Below are 6,593 nucleotides of genomic sequence, written 5' to 3' on the forward strand. Positions count from 1 at the left end.
TCTTTTTGTTCAATCTTAGATACTTGGATAATCACAAAAAACGATCCATTCTCCATATTATATACATCCAAAGTCAGCAAAAATAAGGAATGCTGACAGGGGTTTGCATGACTCCATAGTAATGCTGAGAAGCACACCAGGATGCTCTGTTGCTCATGATTTGAAACTGTATTTCAGAGCCTCTCAGAAAAGCTGGGACAGAATACACATGGTTTTGGAATGACAACAATGGGAAACCAGGTTTGATTTCAGACATTAAAGATGAGGCATTGGATTTTTCAGAGATGTAAAAGATAACAGCTGCTAAATGATGCCAGTATGATCTTAGGGAACAGTGAATTATCTTAACATGCTTTTTTACCAGATAATTGGACAAAGAACCCAAACGCACTGCAGAAGCTGTAGCAAGTCTGACATTCAAATCTTCCTGGCCTGAAGAACTTTGTCATTCTCAGTGTGAAGCACAGCATCCAAAGTAAAACACAAAGTACAGGGTGGGAAAGGATTCATCCCTCTTAGTGAATGGTTCAGGTCACTCTTCAACTGTGTGCTCTTACCCCGATATGTCCACATCTGTGTTTCTTAAACTGCAACAGCATGCATAAATCCCCAAGAAAGAGATTTAATGGTCAAGATGGAGATTATTAGCTGCAACTGGACCAGGAATGTTAATAAACATTGCTTGTGTTGCTTTAGTACTGCTTCAGATATGGTGAACATGCTATCAGGACTGTGTCCACTCCAGATGCTTTGGACCAAAGAGCTCAGGCCTTTCCTTACAGCATCTCTCTAAAAATCCTTAGAGTTTCTGTTTACAAATGCAACTCCTGCAAAAGCAAGTACTGGGTTTACTCCCAGGCACGAGAGATGCAGTAGCAGGCCCTGCAAGAGCATTCCTCAGTACCCTGACCATCCTGATGAGTCATCACCTCATGTGTGACTTTCATGACAGGGACTACAGCAGGGCTGGGGACATTCAACATATGTACCTACAAACACACCCCCTCACACAGCTTGTCTGATGCTTGGGAGGGACCAAAGAGCAGCCAGAGCGCTGTACGGCCATCAGGAAGGCACCATTATCTGTCCCGGACTACCAGGAATCAAGGCACGGCTGCAGAAGGTTGGATGGGAAACACCAAGGCCCTCTTTTCTCCCCTCAGAAAATCCTCCCTTACTCCCAAATTACTCCTTCTGCCTGGGATGACAGTGGCCTGCAGCTTCCAGCTAAAGAGGTTTTATAGGTGACAGATGCCAATCAGCGAGCCCTACGTTGTGAGCTGTGGGATACTCAGGACCTTGCAGGGGGAGGTGATAAACCTGCCGAAAGGTGGCACAATGTGCAGTGGCTGCACTGTTGGCTGGCTGCTCCAATTAAATTTTAATAGAACTCTTAAAAATAATTTCAGCGTAAACCACAATGTATGTGAGGGAGCCTAAATTAATAAAAAACTATCTTTCAAGAATGAAGAATAAATGTAATCTGAGATCAATATTTATGAAGCTGTGATTAATTGACTGATGACCAAATGATTACAAACTTCTATCTGAGGCAGCTACTCAAATGTATTAGCTTTGATGAAAAAAAAAATTAAAAAAAAATACAAACTGGGTCAATGAAAAAATGCGTTCCTAATCAATTTTTAATAGCACTTAAGATTTTATGATTTTTTAAACTTTCCTTTTAATAATTGATCAGAAAAATGAATCTAATTTAAACAAGGTGGTGTAAGGTGTTCTGTATCTGTTTGATGGTGTTCTTAATGACGAAATTCAATTAGGGCTGACTTTTCATTATAAATCTCTGGTTTTAAGGTAAGCCCTGATTGGCTGGTAAACATTTGAGACTGGGAGAATAACGGAGGTGAACTGCACTGCTCAGCACAATCCACTCATTAAGATTTTACACTGTTCATTCCAGCCTCCCCTCGGTTCCAACAAAAAAAAAATAAAAAAATTAAAAAATGTCCACGATATCTGTAATCTCTGTAACTTCATCACACTTTTCTGGTGTGTAGCAGCACTTTGCCTTGTTCCTTGCTACATCCCAGAGGACAGATCCTCAGCTAGTGGCAAGCACCATAAGGTATACTGAAAGGCCATCATAATTACAGCTTAAATCAAGGCCTGTTGCACTCGTGTGTGTATTTTGTCAGTAACATGCTCCATGGCTCAAACTCTGGTGTAAGGAAGAACATTAGAGGTTAAACAACAGCCAAAACTTGCAAAATAATGGCCCAGACTGGAAGATGTTGTCTGCACGGTTAGCTAGAATCACCATTCTCCTGAAGTCATTTAAATCTCGGAAGATGGAAGGTTTAGAGAGAGATCTTCTATGCATAAAAACTAGCTAAAATGCACCGCTCCTCTCTGTTACGTTGCCTGTTTCACAAAGGCTCTCTATATACTAGCAAATAAAATAAGCACAGAATACAAAGCACAGCCTGTTTATCCATACCTCTTGATGGTCAGGACACCACTTGGTACATCTGTGAGCCACTGCAACCAGCCTTCCCCCACATAGTCTCTTGCAAAGCTCATGGAGAGATGCTTAGGCTGAGACATAACAATACAGGTGGGTTAGAAAGTGCCTGCACAGCGTAATACTTCTGGAGCTTCTTCCTGCCCTCAGATGTTGTTCTAGTATAATTCCATTTGTTTGGATAAAATATTCATCTGAAAAAGGGTGTGACAGGAAATCAACCTCTTGCATGTCCCTCAAAAAGAAAAAGGGGTGTAGCCTAACGCTCTAGGTATCCAAGCTACATCGACTTCAGATGTAACCCAGCCTTTCTACTTACTTGTTTGGCTTCTTGCTGACACATGGCAAGAAAAATGGAACATACAGAAGGGCAAGATCAAAAAAATTTTAAATGGCCATAAAGAATTGGGGTTTTTCTCACTTAACTTTGGACATCTAAAAGTAAGATGTTTAGGTCTGACCTAGACACTTTGAATTCCTTTGTGGACCATGGAGCCTGAGAGCAGCTATATTCTACTTTAGGAGGAGATAAAGTTATAGCAGTTAAACTCAAAAAGGGAAACTGTGTCTCTAAAAGCGATTTCTCATCATTTACTATTTTGTGTGAAGACTAACCGCACCAAGCTTACACAAGACTGTCAGCCTCAAGCACTATTTAATCGCCAAGGCTATGCTCTTCTCTGCCCCCAGCTCACCTACCCTACAGCCAGAGATTTACGTTCTGCTCTCCAGCATTCATTTTATTTCCTTTCTGGTGGTACAATATTTTTCCCACTGCCAAAACACAAATCATTGTTTTAACGAGAGAGATGAAATTCGCCTTTGTTTTAAAATGAAAGCCACATGGGAAATCCCAAAGAGCAAGTAGCAAGAGTAGCCTATGAGAAGCTCAGGCAGCATAGATGGGGGTACCTGAGAGCTATGTATTTTCATCAAATGGCCTCCGAATGGTGTCAAGAAGGGATTAGGCAGCCAGTGAATCCCTGAGCCAGTGGCTCACAACAAGAGCCAGCAAGGCCATCACTCTGCAGGGCTCGTCAACAGTAAAATCCTGAGCAGGGGGGACCTGTTTTCACCCTTTCTGAAAGCATGTTTTAAGACCACAGGTTTGAAGTTAGGTACCCAGAATCCCACACCTTTAGTCTCAGTTTTAAGCAACTTTCACTCTGTATTCTCCTAAATAGTGTAAAACCACCAGGGAAACCCTTCTTAAAGCTAAAGATCCAGCCTTGTTTCTCAAAGAGAAAACTCTTCAAGGCAAACCAGAACAGACTCCACTGCTGCAGAAGTGGATGCTGAGAGTGAATAGCCTGGCTTGGCACCGCCTGCCAGCTTCCACCCATTTCTACCTCAGCAGAATAAGAAAAGGAAAAACAAAACATAACAGTGATTTATATCTATTTGTGCAGGTGTAAACAATGACTTTCAAGACAGGTTTTAATGCGCAAAGCCTCACATTCAAACGTACCCAAACTGTTAATACAACTACATTAGTTACTTATCACTCATCAGCTGGGCTAATCAGCCAAGAAGACATGAATTTCACTGTTCACACCCTCACCTGCTTCTTGCTTTTTCTGCACAAGGTGCTGCTGGAAAACATGCACAGATCCACAATAAAAGCAACCTATGCACTTTAAGCCAAAAATACAGTAACATTATTCAGCTTTATGAATCAAACAATGTAAGTCTCAAGTTGGAAAACTTAATTTGCTCAGTTTAGTACTCCTACCAGCTTATGTTGTCTTATATCAGTTCCTTTCCAGATTTCATCAGAGAACTTTTTACTTTTGTGATCAATAATGTTTCATATTTTCACTATTAATCATCTCAAAGTTTCTGTGATTTCAAGAACAGATAGTGAAGTGGCTGAAGCATTTCACAAATAAAACCCTAATCCTGGGAGTTCACTGATGGTTAAGTTCTTGAATTCTAACCCACCCTTTTAACCATTCCTTCTCTGTATATTTACTAACAGCAGTGGCCAGATACCCATCTCCTGCCTGCTGTTTGATCCTTATGCCCCAATGCCTCTGCAGAGGCATGCCAGGCATTCCAGGAAGATTTTATCTGTTTCATCCTGGCTCCAGCGCTTCTGCAAAAGCAGCCTCCATCCTACACAGACTACCGCGTTAGGTAGCTTGGACCTTTTAAACATCTGTTACCTCCTGCAGTCACATTTTATTTCTCAGTTCCCCTTAGCTGCAGCGGACTGTTACCCCTCCAGCTCCCTTCTCCTCACTCTCTGTAGCCTCACTCTCTCTCTCTTCTCAGCACTACAGAATTAAATATTTTCCATGCCCCTGAAGAGTTGGTAACATCATCCCATAAATTTCAACTAAACCTCAGGCGCTACTAGATCACAAATAATTTTTGAAGTATTTGTTCACTGACTTAGGCATCCAACCTCAACAGAAATCTGCTAAACAAATAAGTTTAACCTCCTTACACAGAAAACATATTCCTTTTAGCAGCTTATTCAGAAAAATAAGCTCCTTTATATGCTATTTTTGGTTGAGAGAAAATATATTCATCCCAACAGAGCTTGTTCTCCAACAGGTCACTTTCCAGTTACATACACTTTTTTGAAGCAATGGAAGTCATGCCTTTGAAAAGGTTCCAGCTTTATCCCAGATTAATTTAAAAGAGTTTCACATGTCAACTGTTAGATGCATTTTCTTGCTTTCGATTTCTCTTTCATGCATTTACCCTTTCTGCTCTTTGTATTGTCTATTCACATTTTCTCAATAAAAATCAATATAAAGCTAAGAAAGATAAATAACAGGGATTCGCTGCGTTCCTATGCAGTTCGCTGGCTGCGCGATAAACTCGCTCGATGAATTTCAGGCTCCAGCGGTTCTCTTTAAAGCTCAAAACCCAATAATATTGTATCTCTCATGTGAAAATTCTCTAAGCACCCTCCTTAGAAGCAGGTCGATCGTGCCAGGACTAAAAGCATCTCCTGGCAGTGGATGTCCACTCACTCCAGCTTATGATAATTAATGGTATGTCCATTATGTTGCTAACTGGTTCTTTTTTTTACTTCACATTAAATCATTTTTTCTGAAGCTTACTAAAAAGTGTTGTGTTTTAACATGTGAATACTCCATCTTTATCAAGTGCATCTTATTAAAACCTGTCCCTTCCCACCTAAGGATATGTTACCATTGAAGCCACCAGGCCTTGTCTACTCTGGAATGTCACCATGGATTAGTTTGCTCGCTTTATTCGCAGAGACTTACCTATATCAAATTTAAATGCACCCGTGCAACTCTGATGTGTCGGCCTATGATACTTTCCTTGTTAATCATTGCATCCACAACTGTATGCTTGTTTGAATTAGCTGCTCAGCATTCTAAGCATTTATCATGCAGCGCAATGTTAAATCACTCAGGTCTGTAATTTTCAGCATGCTGTGGCACGTTTACAAGAAACTACAGGAACCCTGAGACTGAGGTCAAGCGAGCAGATTCCTGGGAGCCTCCTGTTCCACCAGCCCTGCTTCCCAGCTGCTCTCTGGCAGCCTGGTAAAGCTCCATGATTTGGAAAGTTGTTGGTGCAAGCCGGGCACCAGGCGCAAGTATTCATCTGCGGATTTGACCTCTCAGTTTCCATGGATCACAACGAGATGTCCCATCAGGCGTCATTAGGCAAGTGCCCCAACACATGGCACTCGAAGGGCTTGGGGGCTTATCATAGTCCTCTTTCCCTTATCACCCTCAAAGCCACAGCCACATGGGCTGTGAAAATCCCATCTGAGCCAACAGGCAACACTTTGGGCCAGGAAGCGAAGGCTGAGCCGCCTGCGCAGCAGCAGGGCAGCATGGGAGCCAAGGGGCAATGCCAGGCACCAGACCGCTCCGGGGTACCTGCTGCTGCAGCCTGATGGACTCGAGGCAGTGGGCAAGGGGACAGGAGTTTTCTCTGGAACACGTTCCCATTTGTAGTGTTCTGGATTACGACAAAAAAAAGGGGGGACATGTGGAAAAGCACAGAGGAAAGCTCAGAGGAATTAACAGGATTAAAACAGCTGCTTTATTTAATTCAGCACAGCGAAACCTGAACAAGGGATAGGTTTATAAGGGGAAACGAGAGCTCTTGTAACTGCGCC

Source organism: Strigops habroptila, chromosome 2 (genome assembly GCF_004027225.2).
Source record: "Strigops habroptila isolate Jane chromosome 2, bStrHab1.2.pri, whole genome shotgun sequence".
NCBI classification, from domain to species: Eukaryota; Metazoa; Chordata; class Aves; order Psittaciformes; family Psittacidae; genus Strigops; species Strigops habroptila.